Consider the following 27,174-nt stretch of genomic DNA (forward strand, 5'->3'; position numbering starts at 1 on the left):
ATTGCCAAGCAATCCTCTGCCTCAACGACAAGTGCACAGTCCCTACCCCCATCTACATTGAGTGTCATTTGGCTATCAAGGAGGGAAAATAGATCATTTTCAGAAAAATAAAATAAAAGTGGAGATCATCTTAGTAAGCAAACTAAGTCAGGCTCTGAGAGATGAATCTCACACACAACTTTTATATATAGAATCTGGATTTTTTTTTTAAAGTTAGGCATGGTGGTGCACAGCTGCAGTACTAGTACAACCTCAAGATCATACAGTAAGTTCAAGACCAACCTGGGTTACGTTAGACTCTGTCTCCAATAGGAATAGCCATAGGAAGAGGATGCAAGCCAGGTAAAAGAGGGATGATGGAATACAACATGTGTGTTAATTATGTCTGTCATCTCTGTAAAAATACCTGACAGAAGCAACATTGGGAACAAAGGACTTCCTTGGGCTTGTGGTTTGAAGAGACAGGCATGGTGGCGGAAGAGTCCATCACAGGAGCATGCAGCAACTGCTTGTCTCATGGCTTTGACTAGGAAGCAGAAAGACTGGAGTCAAAAGGGGTCTGGACTATAACATTTAAGGCTAGCATGTCAGTGACCCACTTCCCGCATCCTAAAAGTTCTACAGTCTCCCAAAATAGTACCATCATTTAGGGAACAACTGCTCAGATAAATGACATTTGGACATCCAATTCACATGTATGAAAATAGCATGCTGAAAGTGGCTGCTTTGTGTAGACTAACATCCATGAGTGATTTAAATTTTTGAAATACATCTAAAACTGAAGGAGGGGGGAGGACCACTGACATAGGCCTTCCGTACATGAATGATAATTTTTTTTCTGCTTATAAGCCATAAAAAGCGTCTGGCATTTTGTTACAGTAGCTGTGAAACAAACTGAGACAACGTTCCTTTGCTCTTTTATTCTTTCAGTCGTTGGAAGAATAATCATTGTAGCCTGGATACTTTGTTGGCAGGAACTAGATATTAGGGTAACAAGAGGCAGGCATTTGGGACCCCCAAAGGTCCCTTAAGCCAATGAGAACCCAGTGCTCTTCTGAAAGAAGCTGTCAGATCCTGAGGCAAGACAGAGGCAAATCAGGACAACTCCCTGTGGGAGCTACTGAGGAGTAAGGGTAGTTAACATGGGTAGTGAAACTGAAAATGGAGGACAGGGCAACGAGTATAAAAAAGTACCAACGGCCAGAATTGCCAGCGTGTCTGTCGCAGCAAGATCTAAGGCTGGGCTGGAGAAGGAAGTTGTCACAGTGAGTTCGTCCCTGGATGAGCTACTGAGGAAGTCACACAATGCTTCTGAGCACCATAGCTTGTGTTGGTCAAAGACTGCACAGCACTCGAAATAACAAATGAAAGATTCATTTATAATTCAAATGCTCATCGTGTTAAAAAAAAAAAAACAGAGGGCAGCTGTCAATATTTTTCTGCTTGTGCTTAATTAATCTAATTTGCTGCAATAAATGTCATTTGAAGATAATTATTGGTAAATTAATATACTATCCAATTGAGGCACTTCTCGTGGCTGTTTGCCAATTTGGGAGGCAGATGCATGGAAAACACAAGGCTTGAGCGGAGCCTGAGCCCTGAGATAGAACTCACTCCTCACTGAGAACTCAGAAGGTTTGGTCCCAATAGTACATGTACTAACAGACCACTAAAAAGCATGTAGGGAATTGAGAAATGTGAGAAATATTTGCCTGGAATAAAATGGAACAGATTCTGCTTCTTTCTCTCATGTAGTCTAAACTCTGTGTTGACCTTAGGCAAGCCATCTGAGTCTATATGATATGAGACAGGGACAGGAAGGGAAGTGGAAGATGCCTGATCACAGAGCCACAAAGTCGCGATGTGTTGCACCCAAGAGGACACTGGGTTTTCACCTATTATCAAGCAACCCACTAACTCTGAGAACTCTTGTGTTCTCTGCCAATATATTCCCTTCCACTTAGGAAGGCCAGCCTTCTCATGATGCCAGCAACTAAGAATTTTGACCAAGACGTAAATAACTGGAGGGAAGAGAGAAGCTGTATATTAATCAAGTCTCCTACTCAGGTTAGGTTCTCTGTGAAAGGCAAGAGCAGCCTGCTTTTAGAAATATGATGGTGGCAGCCACAAGCCATTTAGCTTTGATAAATGCAGAGACTGTGGCTTGGAGGGCACCTGTCTCCAACTAAAATGGGAACAGAAAGAATTATGACCAGAGAGAGATGGGAGAGGGCAGTCGATCCATTTACCAGAACTCGTGAAATGAAGTCATTAGCCAACAGACAAACAAAGGGCAGAAACATTGTTCAGTCTGATATCATAACTGGAGGCCCCTACTTAAAAGAATTATTAGAATGAATGACAAATATCCCAGGCTGGTTGTGAATCAAGCCAGCTTTACTTCCTGGACTGTCTGCCTGCCTCCTTTTTATGCTCCCAGGGAACCCTTCTCAGCAAGTCGCCCACTGTAGAAGCTCTTGATCAACTGGTGGTGCATATTTAGGTGCTCAATAAACATTCATTGAAAGACTAGACAAATTGTTGCCTGGGTTCTGTACTCCTTACTGTGGAAAAGAAAAGGAATATAGTCTCTAGAAAATGGCCATGCTCGCCACTCGAATGTATTAACCTCATTTAAGGGTGTTCATCCAAGCAGTCCACATGCTTGTGTGCTTGTTCATAGATACCGACCTCCAAGATGGCTGCCGATGATTCTTGGGTCTTAAAATTTAACACTACCATATAACCCTTCTTATCCTAAAGAGTAATGAAGAGGTCTGTCTGTCCAGTGTAACCAATAATAATTCCAAAATGATAAAGGATCACTTCTAAGCCTACATCACAAAAGATACTATAGCCACCTTACTCTCCTGGACAGCTGGAGAAGAGCGAAACTGTCACGTAAGAAGATTCTAGAAGCTTTCCGCAAGATCCATATAGCGAAGAACAAAGGTTTGTTTGTTTTTCCAGGAGCCGGCATGAACATATCACACAAGTGGACAAATCGTTTTGGACTCTTTCAGTCCCCAAGCAAACCTTCAGAAGTCTGCAGCCCCATGAGCAACCACAGCACAGAACCAATCATGGAGGGCAGAGGAGAGAACTCTGCCGAATCCATGCTCAGAACAGAAATCAAAAGCCTGAGAATCTTACCTCTCACACAATGAGGTATGGCCCACTTCCTTTCTAACCAGTCATCTGGAAGCCATTATACAAAGGCTGGGCCAATCCCAGACCTAGAAACAAACACCTGGATCTAAAGTGAAAATGACCTAATGGCTCCTCGCTTCCCTCTTTTCTTTTTTTTTTTATTAAATATTTTATGTATTTACATTTCAAATGTTATCCCCTTTTCTCTGGAACCCTTTATCCCATCCGCTCTCCCCCTGCTTCTGTGAGTGCTGCCCCTCCCTCCTTCCCACCCACTTCCTCTTTTCTAAGGAATAATTATCTCAGTTTTTTTCTCAAGTACATATACCAAGATCTTTTGGTATACACAGAGGAGACAAAAAATTCTATACACCCTCTCTCTCTCTCTCTCTCTCTCTCTCTCTCTCTCTCTCTCTCTCTCTCACACACACACACACACACACACACACACACACACACACACACACAAAGATAAACAAATACCATACTCTTTATTTTTTTGTGTGTTTGGTTTGGTTTTTCAATACAGGATTTCTCGGTGTAGCCCTAGCTGTCCTGGGCTTGCTCTGTAGACCAGGTTGGACCTGAACTCACAGAAATCTGCCTGCTTCTGCTTCCCAAGTGCTGAGACTAAAGGGGTGAACCAGTCCTAGGTACATGCTTTTATGTATTCATATCCCATAAACAAAAGCTGACAGGTAAGATTTTACTTCTGCAATATCCCACAGTGCTAAGAGTCCTTTGTCACCCATAGCTCTAGCTAGGTGAACTTCATGTCGGAAGGTTTCTACATGTGTATAATCAAGACAGAGTCTCGTTCTCCTTGATAAAATGATTAGCTAGTGGAGGAGAAAACTTTGGTTAGAATGTGTAAATGAAAGCAAGGCGTGACAGTGAACCTTCAAGGTTCCCTTAATCAGTCATTTCCTGAATTTCACACACAGGAGTGAGATCTCTTCACATACTAAATGAGCTGTCCTGTGTCACCATTAGTAACTTCCATCATGAGATCATGAAAGACACCCTATCTTCCAGAGTGACTCTTGTCACACTCTCCACAGACAGCAGCCAGTGAGCATGTCATGGGGACCTCTGAGCAGCTCTCTACAGAGACTGCAAAGGTGAAGAACAGAGGGTTTCCACTAATGGCAAACCCAAACTGAACGACCATGTGATTATGTTCTCTTGGATGGAAACAACCAACCCCAGTGGAATCTTTAGATGATTTTACCCCAACTAACATTTAAATTACAATTTTATTTCTGATTGTACAGCTCCCAGCCTGAATCACAGAGCCAAACTGCTCCTGGATTCCTGACCCACAAGCATTGTGAGAGATAATAAATACATATTTACTGGGGTTGGGGATTTAGCTCAGCGGTAGAGCACTTGCCTAGCAAGCACAAGGCCCTGGGTTCGGTCCCCAGCTCCGAAAAAAAAAGAAAAAATAAATAAATAAATATATATTTACTCTTTTGAAGCTTCTGGGTTTGGAGGTAGGTTTTTTTTTTTTCTATAACAATAGGTAACTGATCAGCAACATGGTGTTACCAAGTGGTCTGTTAACAAAACGTTCCAGCAATACAGAGCTACTGCGATCCCAACCCATCAGCACAGCAGACGTCTACACTGAATCTGTATAGGAATAGTCCCATTGAGAGCCAGACAAGGAGGGATTTGGGGGGCCCCACCCCTAAATATCGAACTACTTCCTACAAATAGATTTATGGTAAGGGAGGGCACTGCTTTCAGTAAATGAGTACACATCAGATTCTCGGAACCAGTGTGGGTTTCCTGGTAGGATGGGAGGCACAGGACTGGGTGGAGACGGCAGGACTAGCTAAAGCACACTGACAACCTTTGTGCCAGGCAACAAGAAAACAATTCTTTCAACCAGGACACCTAACTTCCCATCTGGAAAAGGTCACCATTGTAAAGATGAAGTCCTTCAACTGTCCAAACACACTCGATTCCCTCCTGCTTGGTTCTGCCCCAACTCAGTGAACAAAGGCGCACCAGCATCCGGGATGGACGCTAAGTCTTGCGAAAGCCGGGTTGATCTCTAGTCCTGATAAAAGCGGTTTACGTGTGTGGAGGGGACACGCCCAGCAGTAAAGCATGTGTTTGTCGGGACCCAAATGTACTTGGTAAAGATCACTCCCTTCATTGTGAAACTATCAGTTCTTTGAACAACTAACTTGACCAACATTTGCTTTCAGTGTGTACTTTTTGTGGGTGTGAGCAGAAGCAGGAAAAAAAAAAAAAGAGGAGATGACAGTATTTGCTTCCAACAGCGCGGAGAAATCAGTCCCCACGAAGCACTGACTCGTCCAATATACGACCTTGTATTCCATCCTCTGGGAATCCTGAAAGGAGAATTCCCATCACACCGATACATCATGAGGTCTTCCATGGAGAGGAGTACGTTGATTGATAGCTGTTCTTGTCGGGGAATGCCACACAGCCCTTGATGGTAGGAAGCTCAGGAATGGGAGAGTATTGTTCCGGGTGACTCCTCTTACTTCTCTGTACTTGCATAAAAGAACAGTGGTCATTCTACATCATATATTTATTAGGTTCTGTTTACTGATTCTTAGCCCTGTGATTGGCAGCAAGCTCACTGGTTCAGCATATGTCCACAGACTTGAGAGCTGAGATAATGCTAAATAACTGGTTCCCGAAGCTATCCAGAAGCCAAGCTGAAAGCTGAAACACAAAGGCAGACACATGAATCCCAGCAGTCAGGACAATGAGGCAAGCAGATCATGAATCTGAAGCCAACCTGGGCTACGTAGGGAGTCTACATAAATAAAACAACAAAGCTGGTATTCACTCCTAGGTCCCTGGTCCCAAAACTTACACTACTAAGTAACTACTCTAACAGCAGAAAATATGCAAGTAAGTGAAGTCATATTATCCAGCAAAGAGCAATCTAAATAACTCCAGAATTGTATGTATACATTTATAATATATAGTGAAGAGGAGAAAATATACCCAAAGTATTGACAGAGGTGTAAAAACTAAAGATAAACAAAGGGGACTATTTAGTATTAAGCAGAGAGAGAACACTGTCCATCTTTTTTTTTAATTTTTATTTATTTATTTTATTTTATTTTATTTTTATTAACTTGAGTATTTCTTATATACATTTCAAGTGTTATTCCCTTTCCCGGTTTCCGGGCAAACATCCCCCTCCCCCCTCCCCTTCCTTATGGTTGTTCCCCTCCCCACCCTCCCCCCCATTGCTGCCCTCCCCCCAACAGTCTAGTTCACTGGGGATTCAGTCTTAGCAGGACCCAGGGCTCCCCCTTCCACTGGTGCTCTTACTAGGATATTCATTGCTACCTATGGGGTCAGAGTCCAGGGTCAGTCCATGTATAGTCTTTAGGTAGTGGCTTAGTCCCTGGAAGCTCTGGTTGCTTGGCATTGTTGTACATATGGGGTCTCGAGCCCCTTCAAACTCTTCCAGTTCTTTCTCTGATTCCTTCAACGGGGGTTCTATTCTCAGTTCAGTGGTTTGCTGCTGGCATTCGCCTCTGTATTTGCTGTATTCTGGCTGTGTCTCTCAGGAGCGATCTACATCCGGCTCCTGTTGGTTTATACTTCTTTGCTTCATCCATCTTGTCTAATTGGGTGGCTGTATATGTATGGGCCACATGTGGGGCAGGCTCTGAATGGGTGTTCCTTCAGTCTCTGTTTTAATCTTTGCCTCTCTCTTACCTGCCAAGGGTATTCTTGTTCCCCTTTTAGAGAAGGAGTGAAGCATTCACATTTTGATCATCCGTCTTGAGTTTCATTTGTTCTAGGCATCTAGGGTAATTCAAGCATTTGGGCTAATAGCCACTTATCAATGAGTGCATACCATGTATGTCTTTCTGTGATTGGGTTAGCTCACTCAGGATGACACTGTCCATCTTAATTAGGAGTTACTATTGCTATGATAAAACATCACGACCAAAGCAACTTGGAGAGAAAAGGATTTATTTGGCTTACATTTCCACATCATAGTTCATCACCAAAGGAAGTCAGGGCAGAAAATCAAGCAGGACAGGAACTGGAGGCAGGAGCTGATGCAGAGGCCATGGAGGAGTGCTGGGTACTGCCTTTCTCCTGTGGCTTACTTAGCCTGCTTTCTGATAGAACTCAGAGACGCCAGCCCAGGGACAGCGCAACCCACAAAGGACTGGACCCTCCCAGAAAATGCCTTACAGGCTTACCTAACCCTATCTCATAGAAGCATTTTCTCAATGGATGCTTCCTTTTCTCTGATGATTCTAGCTTATGTCAAGTTGACATAAAACTAGCCAGGGCACTGTCATATCCAATAGGCCATGTCTCTCCATATACTGAGATTTTGTCATTTTTCCTGGTCTGTGAGATAGACACATACACAGATAAGGGCAAGGTAGACTGTGCACTTTCTATAAAGACAGAATTACAAGGTGCAGTGTGTGTAAAATGTAGCTCAGTTGGTAAAGTGATTGCCTAGCATGTACAAAGTCTCCAAACTTTGTACAGCTATGGTGATACATGCTTATAATCCCAGCACTAAAGAGATAGAATCAGGAAGATCCTCCTCCTCCTCGAGGAGTTCAGTATCATTCTCAGGCATATAGTTAAGGTCAGCCTGGGCTATATGAGACCCTATCAGACACAACACCACACACACATAGACAAACGGACAGTTTCTCTGAGTAACATTTCTTATCCAAGTACAGGGCTAAGTGAAGTTAACAAGCTATTGCTCTCATTGACCCTATTCAAGGGACCGACATACTCTTCTTAGGTATTTAGGTCAAGGCAAGCTTATGCAACGATTTTGAGCATCTCTTCGGTCACTCAGTGTGCTTGCAGAGTAGGGGAACTGGACAAGGGTCACCTGGAGATAGCATGATGCGTCTTCCATGCTGAGCTTCCCTCTTGGAAGTGTATCCTCGAAGCATAATGTGGATTCTCCCAAAATCAGTTGACTTTGGTCCTAAGACGGACCCACTCAGTTCCCGAACTCTTCAAAGACAGGAAAGAAGAGAAGACATTTTTCCTAAAAATTCTGCCTTTCACTCAAGTGCTAGGGAGTAAAGTGTTCCAGATCGGGTGTAGGGAGAGGCAGGGGGATGGCCAGATGGCCATGAGAACAAATGGAAATCTGCAACTGATGAGAGATAGGGGGCATCTCCAGGAAGAACTGGAGCCCTGGGACAGGGGAGGCACCCACGAATCAATGGGGGTGTCCCCAGTTGTGACTCATAGCACTGGGGATATGGAGCCTGGGGAGGCTGCCTCCTGTGGCCAGGCAGGAACCCTGGTGCAGAGATAAGGACACCAACACACCCACAAAACTTCTGACCCAATACTTATCCTGTCTACAAGAAATGCAGGGGTTGGGGATGGAAAAGGGAATGGCCAACCAGTAACCTTCCCAACTTGAGACCCATCCCATGGGCAGGCACTAATTCCTGACACTATTAATGATGCTCTGTCATGCTTACCAACAGGAGCATGTTGTCCTCCTCTGAGGGGCCCAGCAGCTGACTCAAGACAGATACAGACACCCACAGCCAAATATGGATGAAGCTTGGGGATTCTTATCAAAGTATAGGAGGAAGGATTGCAGCCCCAAAGGAGTTAGGAACTCCAGAGAGAGACCAACAGAATCAACTGACCTGGACCATTGGGGCTTTCAGAGGCTGAACCACCGACCAAAAAAAAAAAAAAAAAAAAAAAAAACATGCACAGGCTGGACCTAGGCCTCTCCACACAAATGTAGCAGATGTACAATTTGGCCTTCATATGGGTCCCAAACAACTGGAGCTGGGGATATCTCAAGTTGCTTGTATATGGAATATTATCTGGGCTGCCTTGCCCCGTGGGAGAAGAATCACCTAGCCTTGCAGAGACTTGAAGTGCCAGGGTGGGGTGATACCCATGGGGAGCTCTACCTGCTCAGAGGACGAGGAGAGGGGGGAAGAATTGTGGGAGGAAGTGACGGGGTGGGGGTCAGTGAGTGGACTGTAAAGTCAATAAGTAAAAAGTAAATTAAAAATTAGTTAAATATAAAAAAAATGGCTGCCTGGTCTGGCCCCAGTGGGAGAAGATGCACCTAATCTAGCAGAGACTTGATGTGCCAGAGTAGGGGATACCCAAGGGGGCCACTCTCAGAGGAAAAGGGAAGGGGGTTTTGGGGAGGGACCAGGAGGGGGAGGTAACAGCATTTGAGAAAGAAAGGAAGAAATGGAGAGAGAGAGAGAGAGAGAGAGAGAGAGAGAGAGAGAGAGAGAGAGAGAGAATAACGCAGCATCCCTGCACCACTCCAGGAAATGGTGTGGCCCCAGCTCTGTGTTTGCACATGAGCTTCAGGTAGAATTTGTTCCAAGGCTGACACTGGGAAGGTTTGACCTGGTTGGCCCTGAAAGGGGAAGGCAAACACTGTGGTTAAGGCATTAAGATCTTTTTTTTTATTCGATATTTTTTACTTACATTTCAAATGTTATCCCCTTTCCCAGTTTCCCATCCATAAACCCCCTATCCCATCCCCCGCCCCCTGCTTCTGTGAGGGTGTTCTCCCACCCATCCCTTCCTGCCTCCCCACCCTGACATTCCCCTAGATTGGAGCATCTAGCCTTGGCAGGACCAAGGGCTTCTCTCCCATTGTTGCACAACAAGGCCATCTTCTGCTGCATATGCAGCTGGAGCCATGGGTCTGTCTATGTATAGTCTTTGGATGGTGGTTTAGTCCCTGGGAACTCTGGTTGGTTGGCATTGTTGTTCTTATGGGGTTGCAAACCCCTTCAACTCCTCCAATCCTTTCTCTAACTCCTCCATTGGGGACCCCATTCTCAGTTCAATGGTTGGCTGCGAGCATCTACCTCTGTGTTTGTCATGCTCTGGCAGAGCCTCTCAGGAGACAACATATCAAGCTCCTATCATCATGCACTTCTCAGCATCAACAATATGGTCTAGGTTTGGTGGCTGTATGTGGGCTGAATCCTTAGGTGGGGCAGTCTTTGGATGGCCTTTCCTTCAGTCTCTGCTCCAAACTTTGTCTCGGTATTACCTCCTATGAATATTTTTGTCCCCCCTTCTAAGGAGGACTGAGGCATCACACTTTGGTCATCATCATTCTTGAGCTTCATGTGGTCATTGCATTGGATCTTGGGTAATCCAAGCTTTTGGGCTAATATTCCCTTATCAGTGAGTGCATACCATGTGTTTTTGTTATTGTTGTTGTTGTTGTTTTGGTTTGGTTTGGTTTGGTTTGGTTTTGGGGTTTTTTTTTGTGATTGGGTTACCTCACTCAGGATGATATTTTCTAGTTCCATCAATTTGCCTAAGAATTTCATGAAATCATCGTTTTTACTAGCTGAGTAATATTCCATTGTATAAATGTACATTTTCTGTATCCATTCCTCTGTTGAGGGACTTCTGGGTTCTTTCCAACTTCTAGCTATTATAAATAAGGCTGCTATGAACATAGTGGAGCACGTGTCCTTGTTATATGTTGGAGCATCTTTTGGTTATATGCCCAGGAGTGGAATAGCTGGGTCCTCAGGTAGTACTGTGTCCAAGTTTCTGAGGAACCTCCAGACTGATTTCCAGAGGTTGTCCCAGCTTGCAATCCCACCAACAGTGGTGGAGTGTTCCTCTTTCTCCACATCCTCATCAGTATCTTCTGTCAGCTGGGTTTTTGATCTTAGCCATTCTGACTGGTGTGAGGTCAAATCTCAGGGTTGTTTTGATTTGCATGTCCCTGATGACTAAAGATGTTGAACATTTCTTTAGGTGCTTCTCGGCCCTTCGATGTGAGGGTGAAAGTGAAGATTTATCTTGCCAGCCACACCCGACTGCCTGCCAAGGTGGTTTCCATAGCCACGACATGGAAGTTACTGTAAGCACTGGCCGTGTGTGGGCCGATGGGCCGTGTTTACAGACAACCTACAGGGATAGATGAATGTCTATTTAGTGAAATCTCCCAGCAAGTAGAGCTTGTCTGTCTGTCTATCATTCCTCTCTATACCTCAGTCTCCTCACCATGGAAACACTACCTTTGGGCTAAAAAGATGTCTCCATGGATAAGTGTTGATTGCACAGGTATGAGAACCCAAGTTCAGGTCTCCAGAATCCATGTAAAACCTGGCCAGGTGTAGCAGCTACCTGTAATTCCGGCCCTCGGAAGGCAAAGAATGAAGGTCAGAGGGAAACGCTGGTTACCTAGACCAGCTGGGATGGGTGAGCTCTAGATTCAGTGAGAGATCCTGACTCAATAAATGAAGTGGATTGATAGAGGGTAATAGCTGTGGATTTCAGGCCTTTGCACATGTGCACACACGCATTTATACAGTGCATTTACATACAGGCACAGACACACACAAAAATAAAGAGTATCTTCACCTGGAATGAGGAAATCCAAAAACACTGGTTGGCAGGGCATGCTGACAGGTCTGACTTAGAACACCTTGAAACTGAGGTCTTAAAACAGCATCACCCTAGAGACCCAACCGCCTGGTCAGGTGGGCACTCCTGAGGCTGCAGAGCGGAAGAGACCACCAACACTGCTCACCCCTGCCCACATCCCTGGCCCAAGAGGAAACTGTATAAGGCCTCTGGGCTCCCGTGGGGGAGGGCCCAGGAGCGGCAGGACCCCTGCCTGAGACACCGCCGGAACCTGAAAGAAACAGACCGGATAAACAGTTCTCTGCACCCAAATCCCGTGGGAGGGAGAGCTAAACCTTCAGAGAGGCAGACAAGCCTGGGAAACCAGAAGAGACTGCTCCCTGCACACACATTTCGGATGCCAGAGGAAAAAGCCAAAGACCACCTGGAACCCTGGTGCACTGAAGCTCCCGGAAGGGGCGGCACAGGTCTTCCTGGTTGCTGCCGCTGCAGAGAGCCCGTGGGCAGCACCCCACGAGCGAACTTGAGCCTCAGGACCACAAGTAAGACCAAATTTTCTGCTGCAAGAAAGCTGCCTGGTGAACTCAAGACACAGGCCCACAGGAACAGCTGAAGACCTGTAGAGAGGAAAAACTACATGCCCGAAAGCAGAACACTCTGTCCCCATAACTGACTGAAAGAGAGGAAAACAGGTCTACAGCACTCCTGACACACAGGCTTATAGGACAGTCTAGCCACTGTCAGAAATAGCAGAACAAAGTAACACTAGAGATAATCTGATGGCGAGAGGCAAGCACGGGAACCCAAGCAACAGAAACCAAGACTACATGGCACCATCGGAGCCCAATTCTCCCATCAAAACAAACATGGAATATCCAAACACACCAGAAAAGCAAGATCTAGTTTCAAAATCATTTTTGATCATGATGCTGGAGGACTTCAAGAAAGACATGAAGAACTCCCTTAGAGAACAAGTAGAAGCCTACAGAGAGGAATCGCAAAAATGCCTGAAAGAATCGCAAAAATCCCTGAAAGAATTCCAGGAAAACATAAATAAACAAGTAGAAGCCCATAGAGAGGAGACACAAAAATCCCTGAAAGAATTCCAGGAAAACATAAATAAACAAGTAGAAGCCCATAGAGAGGAGACACAAAAATCCCTGAAAGAATTCCAGGAAAACACAATCAAACAGTTGAAGGAATTAAAAATGGAAATAGAAGCAATCAAGAAAGAACACATGGAAACAACCCTGGATATAGAAAACCAAAAGAAGAGACAAGGAGCTGTAGATACAAGCTTCACCAACAGAATACAAGAGATGGAAGAGAGAATCTCAGGAGCAGAAGATTCCATAGAAATCATTGACTCAACTGTCAAAGATAATGTAAAGCAGAAAAAGCTACTGGTCCAAAACATACAGGAAATCCAGGACTCAATGAGAAGATCAAACCTAAAGATAATAGGTATAGAAGAGAGTGAAGACTCCCAGCTCAAAGGACCAGTAAATATCTTCAACAAAATCATAGAAGAAAACTTCCCTAACCTAAAAAAAGAGATACCCATAGACATACAAGAAGCCTACAGAACTCCAAATAGATTGGACCAGAAAAGAAACACCTCCCGTCACATAATTGTCAAAACACCAAACGCACAAAATAAAGAAAGAATATTAAAAGCAGTAAGGGAAAAAGGTCAAGTAACATATAAAGGGAGACCTATCAGAATCACACCAGACTTCTCGCCAGAAACTATGAAGGCCAGAAGATCCTGGACTGATGTCATACAGACCCTAAGAGAACACAAATGCCAGCCCAGGTTACTGTATCCAGCAAAACTCTCAATTAACATTGATGGAGAAACCAAGATATTCCATGACAAAACCAAATTTACACAATATCTTTCTACAAATCCAGCACTACAAAGGATAATAAATGGTAAAGCCCAACATAAGGAGGCAAGCTATACCCTAGAAGAAGCAAGAAACTAATCGTCTTGGCAACAAAACAAAGAGAATGAAAGCACACAAACATAACCTCACATCCAAATATGAATATAAAGGGAAACAATAATCACTATTCCTTAATATCTCTCAATATCAATGGCCTCAACCCCCCAATAAAAAGACATAGATTAACAAACTGGATATGCAACGAGGACCCTGCATTCTGCTGCCTACAGGAAACACACCTCAGAGACAGAGACAGACACTACCTCAGAGTGAAAGGCTGGAAAACAACTTTCCAAGCAAATGGTCAGAAGAAGCAAGCTGGAGTAGCCATTCTAATATCAAATAAAATCAATTTCCAACTAAAAGTCATCAAAAAAGATAAGGAAGGACACTTCATATTCATCAAAGGAAAAATCCACCAAGATGAACTCTCAATCCTAAATATCTATGCCCCAAATACAAGGGCACCTACATACGTAAAAGAAACCTTACTAAAGCTCAAAACACACATTGCACCTCACACAATAATAGTAGGAGATTTCAACACCCCACTCTCATCAATGGGCAGATCATGGAAACAGAAATTAAACAGTGATGTCGACAGACTAAGAGAAGTCATGAGCCAAATGGACTTAACGGATATTTATAGAACATTCTATCCTAAAGCAAAAGGATATACCTTCTTCTCAGCTCCTCATGGTACTTTCTCCAAAATTGACCATATAATTGGTCAAAAAACGGGCCTCAACAGGTACAGAAAGATAGAAATAATCCCATGCGTGCTATCGGACCACCACGGCCTAAAACTGGTCTTCAATAACAATGAGGGAAGAATGCCCACATATACGTGGAAATTGAACAATGCTCTACTCAATGATAACCTGGTCAAGGAAGAAATAAAGAAAGAAATTAAAAACTTTTTAGAATTTAATGAAAATGAAGATACAACATACCCAAACTTATGGGACACAATGAAAGCTGTGCTAAGAGCACTCATAGCGCTGAGTGCCTGCAGAAAGAAACAGGAGAGAGCATATGTCAGCAGCTTGACAGCACACCTAAAAGCTCTAGAACAAAAAGAAGCACATACACCCAGGAGGAGTAGAAGGCAGGAAATAATCAAACTCAGAGCGGAAATCAACCAAGTAGAAACAAAAAGGACCATAGAAAGAATCAACAGAACCAAAAGTTGGTTCTTTGAGAAAATCAACAAGATAGATAAACCCTTAGCCAGACTAACGAGAGGACACAGAGAGTGCGTCCAAATTAACAAAATCAGAAATGAAAAGGGAGACATAACAAAAGATTCAGAGGAAATTCAAAAAATCATCAGATCTTACTATAAAAACCTATATTCAACAAAATTTGAAAATCTTCAGGAAATGGACAATTTCCTAGACAGATACCAGGTATCGAAGTTAAATCAGGAACAGATAAACCAGTTAAACAACCCCATAACTCCTAAGGAAATAGAAGCAGTCATTAAAGGTCTCCCAACCAAAAAGAGCCCAGGTCCAGACGGGTTTAGTGCAGAATTCTATCAGACCTTCATAGAAGACCTCATACCAATATTATCCAAACTATTCCACAAAATTGAAACAGATGGAGCACTACCGAATTCCTTCTACGAAGCCACAATTACTCTTATACCTAAACCACACAAAGACACAACAAAGAAAGAGAACTTCAGACCAATTTCCCTTATGAATATCGACGCAAAAATACTCAATAAAATTCTGGCAAACCGAATTCAAGAGCACATCAAAACAATCATCCACCATGATCAAGTAGGCTTCATCCCAGGCATGCAGGGATGGTTTAATATATGGAAAACCATCAACGTGATCCATTATATAAACAAACTGAAAGAACAGAACCACATGATCATTTCATTAGATGCTGAGAAAGCATTTGACAAAATTCAACACCCCTTCATGATAAAAGTCCTGGAAAGAATAGGAATTCAAGGCCCATACCTAAACATAGTAAAAGCCATATACAGCAAACCAGTTGCTAACATTAAACTAAATGGAGAGAAACTTGAAGCAATCCCACTAAAATCAGGGGCTAGACAAGGCTGCCCACTCTCTCCGTACTTATTCAATATAGTTCTTGAAGTTCTAGCCAGAGCAATCAGACAACAAAAGGAGATCAAGGGGATACAGATCGGAAAAGAAGAGGTCAAAATATCACTATTTGCAGATGACATGATAGTATATTTAAGTGATCCCAAAAGTTCCACCAGAGAACTACTAAAGCTGATAAACAACTTCAGCAAAGTGGCTGGGTATAAAATTAACTCAAATAAATCAGTTGCCTTCCTCTATACAAAAGAGAAACAAGCCGAGAAAGAAATTAGGGAAACGACACCCTTCATAATAGACCCAAATAATATAAAGTACCTCGGTGTGACTTTAACCAAGCAAGTAAAAGATCTGTACAATAAGAACTTCAAGACACTGAGGAAAGAAATTGAAGAAGACCTCAGAAGATGGAAAGATCTCCCATGCTCATGGATTGGCAGGATTAATATAGTAAAAATGGCCATTTTACCAAAAGCAATCTACAGATTCAATGCAATCCCCATCAAAATACCAATCCAATTCTTCAAAGAGTTAGACAGAACAATTTGCAAATTCATCTGGAATAACAAAAAACCCAGGATAGCTAAAGCTATCCTCAACAATAAAAGGACTTCAGGGGGAATCACTATCCCTGAACTCAAGCAGTATTACAGAGCAATAGTGATAAAAACTGCATGGTATTGGTACAGAGACAGACAGATAGACCAATGGAATAGAATTGAAGACCCAGAAATGAACCCACACACCTATGGTCACTTGATTTTTGACAAAGGAGCCAAAACCATCCAATGGAAAAAAGATAGCATTTTCAGCAAATGGTGCTGGTTCAACTGGAGGGCAACATGTAGAAGAATGCAGATCGATCCATGCTTATCACCCTGTACAAAGCTTAAGTCCAAGTGGATCAAGGACCTCCACATCAAACCAGACACACTCAAACTAATAGAAGAAAAACTAGGGAAGCATCTGGAACACATAGGCACTGGAAAAAATTTCCTGAACAAAACACCAATGGCTTATGCTCTAAGATCAAGAATCGACAAATGGGATCTCATAAAACTGCAAAGCTTCTGTAAGGCAAAGGACACTGTGGTTAGGACAAAACGGCAACCAACAGATTGGGAAAAGATCTTTACCAATCCTACAACAGATAGAGGCCTTATATCCAAAATATACAAAGAACTCAAGAAGTTAGACCGCAGGGAAACAAATAACCCTATTAAAAAATGGGGTTCAGAGCTAAACAAAGAATTCACAGCTGAGGAATGCCGAATGGCTGAGAAACACCTAAAGAAATGTTCAACATCTTTAGTCATAAGGGAAATGCAAATCAAAACAACCCTGAGATTTCACCTCACACCAGTGAGAATGGCTAAGATCAAAAACTCAGGTGACAGCAGATGCTGGCGAGGATGTGGAGAAAGAGGAAAACTCCTCCATTGTTGGTGGGATTGCAGACTGGTAAAACCATTCTGGAAATCAGTCTGGAGGTTCCTCAGAAAATTGGACATTGAACTGCCTGAGGATCCAGCTATACCTCTCTTGGGCATATACCCAAAAGATGCCTCAACATATAAAAGAGACACGTGCTCCACTATGTTCATCGCAGCCTTATTTATAATAGCCAGAAAATGGAAAGAACCCAGATGCCCTTCAACAGAGGAATGGATACAGAAAATGTGGTACATCTACACAATGGAATATTACTCAGCTATCAAAAACAACGACTTTATGAAATTCGTAGGCAAATGGTGGGAACTGGAAAATATCATCCTGAGTGAGCTAACCCAATCACAGAAAGACATACATGGTATGCACTCATTGATAAGTGGCTATTAGCCCAAATGCTTGAATTACCCTAGATCCCTAGAACAAACGAAACTCAAGACGGATGATCAAAATGTGAATGCTTCACTCCTTCTTTAAATGAGGAAAAAGAATACCCTTGGCAGGGAAGGGAGAGGCAAAGATTAAAACAGAGACTGAAGGAACACCCATTCAGAGCCTGCCCCACATGTGGCCCATACATATACAGCCACCCAATTAGACAAGATGGATGAAGCAAAGAAGTGCAGACCGACAGGAGCCGGATGTAGATCGCTCCTGAGAGACACAGCCAGAATACAGCAAATACAGAGGCGAATGCCAGCAGCAAACCACTGAACTGAGAATAGGTCCCCTGTTGAAGGAATCAGAGAAAGAACTGGAAGAGCTTGAAGGGGCTCGAGACCCCAAAAGTACAACAATGCCAAGCAACCAGAGCTTCCAGGGACTAAGCCACTACCTAAAGACTATACATGGACTGACCCTGGACTCTGACCCCATAGGTAGCAATGAATATCCTAGTAAGAGCACCAGTGGAAGGGGAAGCCCTGGGTCCTGCTAAGACTGAACCCCCAGTGAACTAGTCTATGGGGGGAGGGCGGCAATGGGGGGAGGGTTGGGAGGGGAACACCCATAAGGAAGGGGAGGGGGGAGGGGGATGTTTGCCCGGAAACCGGGAAAGGGAATAACACTTGAAATGTATATAAGAAATACTCAAGTTAATAAAAAAAAAAAAGATAAAAAAAAAAACATAAAAAAAAAAAAAACAGCATCACCTGATGGAATTGGGAGGGCAGGCTGCGCAAAGGCGATGTATAAGCTACTCTCTGCTTTCTCTCAGGCTGGATCACATTCCTTTCTGCTTCAGGCTCTGCTACACATGAGCTCTAGATTAGTGTTTCTTATGACAGGCTGGTTTTCCAAAATGCTTTATAAAGACCAAGCGATGCCATTAATGTATCTATCAGCTTGCAGTGAGCTCCTAAGACATAATTAGATGGCTGCCATTAAGCCTAGGGAACAGTAAGCCCTGAGAACAGTCAGCAAGGGGAGGCTGTGTTTTCCCTTGTGCTTCCCCTGATGTAGCTGTGGGATGGATGTCGAACTCAAGTGTCAGTGCCACCCTCTGGCCAGAGTTCCCAAGACAGAATGTCATCGATGAGACCTTGTGACTTTCTGTACAGGAGAGAGATTCTCTACTGGCTCACAATAGCTGAGTCTTCAGTATTATTGAGAACTGACTGATGGCTTGGTATTGGTCACAGTGAGAGTATTTACAACACAGGAATCAACAAATGCTACCAACAGGGGCTGTGAGAGAGAGAAATGAACAGGAGTCTGTTTGTCAGCATGCCGCTGGTTCTTACCAAAGGAAGGTTCTGGGACATAAGGATCTGCAGGCCATCCCAGCACCTGGAGGCTCTAGCCAGCTCTCAGGTGATTATCTGAGTCATTTTTGGTGCAATAACTACCTTCCCTCATCTTCTAGGATCAGTCAACCAATTCTGAGCTCCTGCTTCCAAATAGTCTCCATGGTGGTACCCCTGGCCTCCTCACCAGCACTCTTTCCTCATGGCTATGCCAGAACCAAGAATTTTCCCAGTCTGGGATTCGGCAAACTATCTTTTTGGTTCTAGAATATTCTCTCCCTGCTCCATTGAGAGTGGCTGGGATCTTCCTATCTTTAGATCCCAACCTCAAAGTTACTACTTTTGAAGTCTTCACTAAACTATACTATCTTCTGTGTGAGAGATCTGTAGAAGTAGGTGAGGGGTCTCCTGCCAGCTCAGTACTACAGTGGGTGTCAGAGAAGATCTAGACAAGCTCTTATGACTATGTTTTCCATTGTGTCATCCTCCCACAACCCCCACTTATCACTAGATAAAATCAAGAGGAATCAGTTGCCATCTGATCTCTGCTCGTGCCCTGAGACATTTATTTTTTGTGAGTTCTTCTTTTCTATGGCTTCAAGAGGTCACAGGACACTCCCTTTTGACTTGTCCAAAAAGCAGAAAAGGATTTTGGCTCTACCAGACATTCTAGATACCAGTGAAACCACTTGGCCTCCAGCATCAGCATCAGATAAATAGAGATCAGTCGTCTAATACGGAAAAATAAAATAAAATGTTCTAAGAACATGCAGACATGCCAAGGAGGCTCTGCCAAGAGCTAAGCTATTGATAAGTGATATGGCAGGCCTCAAGGTTGACTTCCATTGACTTCCATCACCTAGTGAACATAATCCCCTCCTTTGAGCGCAGGTGGGAACTTCAGCTTCCGGTATAGGATAAACTCGAAAGGATTTTTCTTATTAATACCTTATTTCAGCTTATTTGTCACAGAAATAAGATAGGATTCAGTGAGCGTGGAGATGCTTCTCGATGTTGGCTGAAGTGAACAGCCATGCCTCAGAGCCTACCTGTCAAAGAGTCATAGTCTCACCCTCTCCGGCCTGAGCATAGTTTCCAGCCAACAGCAAGTAGACATCTGGGACCTTCAGTCACACTGAGAGATATATGTTAGCCTGTCAGAGAACGTGAATGAATTTGGAAATGAACTCTCCCTCCAGACGAGCCTCCAGTGAGAGCTCAACCAGACTAATGCCATGATTGCAGCCTTGAGAGATACCAAGTACAGGATCCAGTGAGAGTGTGCCAGACTCAAGGAACTATGATGTAATAAATGTGTGAGCCTTTGAATCATTTAGAGTGACAATTCATGCGGCCAGTAGGCAAAAGAGCACACTGTGAAAGCCAGAAAGAAGACCTGTGTTCTATCCTCAGGACCCAAGTAAAGATGGAGAGAGAGAACAAACTCAGCGAATTTGCCCTCTGACCTTCACATGTGAATTTAACCACACAGCACACACATGCTACCCATCATATATATAAAATAAAAGTATTTCTAAAGGCTACAATAATTGTTATGGAGTGATGGACAACTAATGTAGACTATACAATCTCTCCCAGGTGAAAACAAAAAGAAATAGTTAAGAGAAGAAATGTGAGTAATACATTATAGACTCGTTTTGTAACAACTTATTTGTGGTAATGTGAAGCCATCTCTGCTGCCATATAGAGAATTTTGGTTACTCCCTATACTGTAAAACTTAGCTGTTCATCAGTATATGAAGAATCTACTATGTGGCAGGCCCTGTGTTGAAGACTGAAAACTCACAAATGACTGTGACAAAGCCCTTCAAGAGGTTACAGACGAGGAGGCAGACAGCACACAGCACTACATATGCCTACAGAGGCTGGCAGGGCGAGTACTGTGAACAGACCATGACCAGAGAAGGGTAAAAGCCTGCTCAGTTTTGTGCCAATACAGTGGGAGAGAGTCTGAGTGTGTGCTCATGTTGTACTTGGGTCCCAAGAAGTAACTGCTACATTTTCAGAAATCTCCAGATCCAGTTAGAAAGCATACCACTGTTAGTTGAATTATGTAAGTGTATAAGCAAAAATAGATTTAAAGCCAAGGTAATACATACTCAATACCCATCAGATATTATTTGTCTGCAATTGGCTCTCCTATGACCTGAGTGTGTTGTATGTGTAGAATGGTACTTCTCACCTCTCTCTTTCCAACATGCTACAAAACATTGTTTGAGGAATGGTTCCTCCCATCTCTTCCTACCTGAATGCTTAGAAAGTTGATGATGGCAGCTTGAAACCACATGCACTGTGTGTGTGTCTACTGTGACAGCTGAGACCCTGCAACTCTGAGCTCAGTCCATTGCTGCCTGGTTGTCTAAACCTTTAAAAAGAAAGGGACAGAAAGGTGCTGATAATACAGATTAAATCTGAAAAAAATCTGCCATAATTATTGCAACCATTATGTTAGAAATCGAATCGAAATTTTAGAGAGCTGAGTGTAGTGGTACACACCTGTAATCACAGCCACTTGGGAGGTCGGGACGGTAGAGTGACGCGTTTGAGCCCATTGCGGGATGTACAGTGAGATCCTGTCTCCAAAAAATGATGGCAAGAGGTTTCAAAAACTGTTAACCTGACTCAGCAAATGTCGCTCATGTCCTCGAGGATGAAATCTTGGCATATATCTTTCTTGCTTTACTGTCCCCTGACTCATTAACATGAAAGTAGCAACATGACAGCATTATTAGGTTCAGTCATTTGGTGACTGGATAGACTTTTTTGCTGAGTCAGACACAAAGCAAAGAAATATTCATGGTTTAACTTTGTCCTGACATCGATAAGGACTCTTTCCCATTATTCTTCATTGGGCATATATGACTGAGGCTCAGGGAGAGGAGTTTTCAGACCCTGTGCCCCTAGATGACAGGTGAGGCTGAGGTTTTCCTGGGCATCTTGGGGGAGATGAAAAGTGAGCATGGAGGGACTCATGGAGAGTAAGTCCTCCTCCAAATGCTCACCGTAACTGTAGCAACAATGAAGACAACACATGGGAGAACCAGAAACAAAACTCTTATTTTCATATTTCTTAGGAAATAAACTATTCCCTTCAACTGCTGGGAAAGTTTTGTTTTCAGAAGATTTTGAGTACCTATTATAGAAGTCTCCTTTTATCCAGCAGAGTGACATTCCAGGACCATCAGAAATACTTAAAATCATGGAGAGTAGCACACCCTATCTAGCAGATGTTTTTTGTCCCATAAATGCATGAGGAAAAAGAGCTCCTCTCCAGGCACAGAACAAGGAGCAGTTATAATACACTATGATAAAATGCTGTTTAAATGTGGCTCCTCTGTCCCTCTGCTCTTTTTCTTTCTCTCTGAATATGTTTCCATGTAATATTTCAAGTTCGAGGTTGACTGTGGGTAACTGAAACCTCAGAAATAGAAACTACTGATCCAGGGGAAATAAAACACTATCAATCTAAGGATGTGAAAGAAGAGGAAGGGAGGGAAGGAGGGGAACAAAGAAACAAATAACAGAACCATCTGGTAGTGTCTGTCCTGAGCTGTATCAGGAAATTGATGACTGTATTTTTCTTTCCATTGTGTTTTTTTTTTTTTATAGGCCCAGCCTGGTTTCTAGCCCTGAGAAAGTGTCAATTAAATATGTTTTATTGATATATAATCAGAGAGCTGAATGCTGAAGGGATTGGTCAAACCCAAGGACCAGCCTCCTCCCCCAATTACGAGGGCACCTAGAGAGAAGCAGAGGAGTCAACCCCCAAATTGTGTCACGTGTACCTTCTCCAAGGTGCCCTGTAATGAGACCTGCTGGCCACATCCCGGATGGAGTCTCCTACTCAAGGCCCAGTTTCTGGAACAGAAATTCTAGTAGCTCCACCCTATACCTCTGCCTACTGTAAGTTAGAGTCCACTGCCCAAGGTTTAGATTCCTGGCAACCCAGCCACCAAGAAGTTAGAAAGGGCACACACTCCCTGGTGCAATGAAAGAACAATAGTCATAAACTCCAATTTAAAAACCTGTAAGTCAGTCATAAAGATGAGCTGTTTCCTCCTCAGGGCTTCAGGAAGTCTACCCCGCCCAGGGGCTCCCTACCCTGGAAAGGCACTGGTGACTACCCCGCCCAGGGGCTCCCTACCCTGGAAAGGCACTGGTGACGTGGGAAGATCGTAGTTCAGTCCACACTCAAAGAACACCTCTGCGTGTTAAACTACATTCACACACAGGAGGACGTAGCCAATGGGGAGCCTGGAAGAGAGAGAAAGGAGGGTAGAGAGGGAGTATGGTGCTAACAGCGATCTGATTATAAAGTTATGTCTCTTAACTGTAGCAGAGGGGAGAGAAATAGGAAAAAGAAAATTAACATTTCTGCCAGAGGGTGTTGTTCAGCAGTAGGACACTTGTATTCTATCCACACAACCCTGGCCCCAAGCCCAGCATGAGAGAGAAGGCAGACACGAGAGCAAGTGGGATAGAAAAAAGAAGAGACTGGTGAAACAGAAAACAAAAACAAAATCACAACTCCATCTCCAAGGAGCAATCATTTATGAACTGAAGTTCTCAGACCTGGGAGGTCACGGGTCCAGGAGATAAATTATCCTGGGCCATTCAAGCACCCTAGATAACCACTTATTGCCCACATCTCTGCTTGACCTGAGAGCCTTGTGACCAACAGATAGAAATTCACTCTGGAATGTACAAACAGACCCCTAACAAGGCTAATAATGTCTTCAGATAACAGGTTTATACGAGAGGCTTTCCAGCTTTGCGGTAACCAGGGTTTTCTTGTTTCTGTTCCTATAAAGGTTTCCTTAAAACTGTTAGCACACTCAAACATGAGTTCTCCTCACGGAGTGGCCTAGTTTGGTAGCTTCTCTGCACTGCTGCTAACAGGTTTCAGAACCTTTAGCTTAAGGTGTAATTTTATTCCATTTTATGTGTATGGATATTTTGTGTGCATGTATATCTGTACGCTGCTTGTGTACCTGGTGTCTGAAGGAGTCAGAAGGCATCAGTGGATGCCCTGGAACTGGAATTACAGATGATTGTGAGACGCCTGATGCGGGTGCTGGGAATCGAACCTTGGTTCTCTGAAAGAATGACCAGTGCTCTCAACTGTTGAGTCATCTCTGCAGCCTGGAAGATTTCCATTCTGTTTGCTTTTAACATACAGTTTCAAAGTGTTTGGACACGTTTGGTTGGTTGGTTGGTTGGTTGGTTGGTTGGTTGGTTTTGGACTACCCAGTTGGTTAAATTACAATCATTTGGCTTTTTCCTCCTGCCACTCATTCAGTGTTTATTTCAAGGAAGAAGGAAATGGGTTTTTAAAAACCTGCCATTTGATACTCCAACCAGCCTTGGGTTTGAGAAAGGCATTAAATAAGCTTATAAGTATTTAGAAAATGGACAAGTCTAACTTAAGATTAGTGCTCTCACAGGACCCCCGTTGAAGGAATCAGAGAAAGGACTGAAAGAGCTGAAGGGACTTGAGACCCCATATGTACAACAATGCCAAGCAACCAGAGCTTCCAGGGACTAAGCCACTACCTAAAGACTATACATGGACTGACCCTGGACTCTGACCTCATAGGTAGCAATGAATATCCTAGTAAGAGCACCAGTGGAAGGGGAAGCCCTTGGCCCTGCCAAGGCTGGACCCCCAGTGAACGGGATTGTTGGGGGGAGGGCAGTAATGGGGGGAGGATTGGGAGGGAAACACCCATATAGAAGGGGAGGAGGAGGGGTTAGGGGGATGTTGGCCTGGAATCCAGGAAAGGGAATAACATTTGAAATGTAAATAAGAAATACCCAATTTAAGAAAGATAAAAAAAGGGGGGGTTGGGGATTTGGCTCAGTGGTAGAGCGCTTGCCTACCAAGCACAAGGCCCTGGGTTCAGTCCCCAGCTCCAAAAAAAAGTAAAGAAAAAAAAAAAGAAAGATAAAAAAAAAAGATTAGTGTTCTCAATGGAGAACATTTGATCCTAAATAGATTCTTCTTTGCACACCAACCTGAAAGACTTAGGCAACAGAATTAAAGAATAGAATTAAAAATGAATAGGTAACCTTTACCACAGTACATCTTGTAAGTGGAACAAAATTGTAGGTCAAAGGTTTCGAGACTGTGTTGCTGTCCCAAACCCTCCATTGCAAGTCTTGCCTGGTTACAGAGATCGCCGGTTCAGGCTCTGTGTCCTTTATTAGGTGTCTTTGTTAGGGTCACCCTCATAGATTCCAGGAAGTTTCCATTGCACTAGGTTTCTGCCTTGCCCCTAAGGTGCCCCCAATTCCAGTTGTCTCTCCCAGTATTTTCTCCCACAATCCTCCCCTGACCTGATCCCTCCTGTTCCCATCCCACCTACCCTAGTCCACCAGCAATAGCTCTATTTCTCCTTCCCAGGGAGATTCATGTGTCCCACCTGAGCCCTCCTTAGTACTTAGCCTCTCTGGGTCTGTAATTAATAGCATAGTTATCCTTTACTTGACGGCTACATCCACTTATAACTGAATACCTATGATGTTTATCTTTCTGGGTCTGAGTCACCTCACTCAGGATAATTATTTTCTCTAGTTCCATCAGTCTGCCTGAAAATTTGATGTTGGTATTTTTTCTAACGGCTGAGCAATGTATATTCCATTGATGGATGTACCATTTTTCAGTTGAGGGACATCTAGGTTGTTTCCAGTTTCTGGCTATTATGAATAAAACTGTTGTAAACGTAGGTGAGCAAGTGTCAGCGTGGTAGGATTAAAGTGTCCTTTGGGTATATGCCCAGGAGTGATATAGCGAGGTCTTGAGATAGATCAAGTCCCAGTTTTCCGAGAAACCTCAGAAATTAGGGGAATGGCCAAACAATGACCAGCCCCGATTGAGATCCATGCCATGATAGGGAGCCAACCCCTGACACTGCCTTGGAGAGCGAGGAACAGGGGACGGATAGCCCAGGTACCTAGGGTAGAAGCAAACATCACTAGCAAAAGAAACCAATAAAATAAAAAGAGTCCTAATGGTTGTATGCTACACTTCCAGGCAGGAGCCTAGCATAATTAATGAGAAGAAACTGATACAGAGAACCACAGCCAAACATTCGGCAGAGACCACAAAATCCTGAGGAAGAGAGAAGGGAAGGATTGTAGTAGGAGCCAAAGGGGACAAGAACAACACAAGAAAACCTGCAGAATCAACTAACCTGGGCTCATAGGGGCTCACAGAGACTGAAGCAACAGTCACAGAGCCTGCATGGGACTTGACCTAGGCCCTTGCAAGTATGTTATGGTTATATAGCTTGGCCCTCTTGTGGGGCCCCTAACGGTGGAAGTAAGGGGTGTCTCTGACTCTTTTGCCTGCTTCTGGAGCCCTTTTCCTCCCCTTGAGTCACCTCATCCAGCCTTGATATGAGGAGAGGTGTCTTGTCTTATTGCAACCTGATATGCCGTGCTTGGTTGATAGACCTGGGAAGCTTGCACTTTTCTGAAGGGAAATGGAGGAGAAGTGGATGAGGGGGGAGGGGGAAAAACTGGGAGGAGGGGGGACTGCAGTCAGGATGTACTACATGAGATGAAAATGAAAAATGAAAAAATACGAATCTGCAGCCTACTTTAATTTGAAAATTTGAACATCTAAAGAAAAATGAGAGAACTGGTGATTTAAAAAATTAATAAGAGCTCAGGAAACTACATCTAAGTTAAAAGGAGGTGTTAAAAGTGAATTGAAAACTAATAAGAAAAATTTAGAGATCATGCCAGAAGAAAGATAACACACGCATGCACATATGAACACAGACACACGCATGCACACACACGCGTGTACACATGCACACATGCACACATGAATACACACACACACACACACACACACACACACACCTACCTATATTAACTTTTCTCAACCCCTCTACTCGAATCTTACATTGCCTCTTCCTTCTTTAGCTCCAAAAGAAAATTCCATGTCAGAGGGGAATATCACATGACCTGTTCCTGTTCTAGAATAAAACTTAGAGGGAAAAGAAGATCCTGTGCTGTATTAACATTTCCCACCTGTGAGTACACGTCTCCGTTAACTAACTGTTAAGTAGGGCACAGTAGTGATCTAATTCCACACACCACGCTTCACCTTTGACCTTCTTCCTTTTCATTAGACCTTTCTTACATCTCAAAGATACCAACACGTGGCATTTCTTCGTTTTACTGAGATGTAAACCCTGGTTGTGTTATATGTCCTTGTGATAACTGTCTTCTTGTAAAGAAAACTCAATCTGTACCTACAATTCTTAAAAGTAACTAATGAACAAAACAGAGCCATCCAACTTTACATTTTTATCTACTGTAATCACTACCCTTGGCCTAATTTAAAACATCTGTGTATGAAATTGCAGACATTAT

General features: G+C 43.4%; 1 long non-coding RNA gene across 4 annotated transcripts in view; it reads right to left on the reverse strand.

The window, feature by feature from the left end:
• Positions 1-9,582: 9,582 nt before the first annotated feature.
• LOC120096928 (uncharacterized) overlaps positions 9,583-27,174 on the reverse strand; it is a gene marked incomplete in the record, with an annotated part of 90,816 nt that continues 73,224 nt past the window's right edge. For 2 of the 4 annotated variants that reach the window (NR_190665.1, NR_190667.1), the window contains 1 exon segment: positions 9,583-11,082. This is a non-coding gene — a long non-coding RNA (uncharacterized LOC120096928). 4 annotated transcript variants of the gene reach the window in all.

This window comes from Rattus norvegicus, chromosome 15 (assembly GCF_021556685.1).
Source record: "Rattus norvegicus strain SHRSP/BbbUtx chromosome 15, alternate assembly SHRSP_T2T, whole genome shotgun sequence".
NCBI classification, from domain to species: Eukaryota; Metazoa; Chordata; class Mammalia; order Rodentia; family Muridae; genus Rattus; species Rattus norvegicus.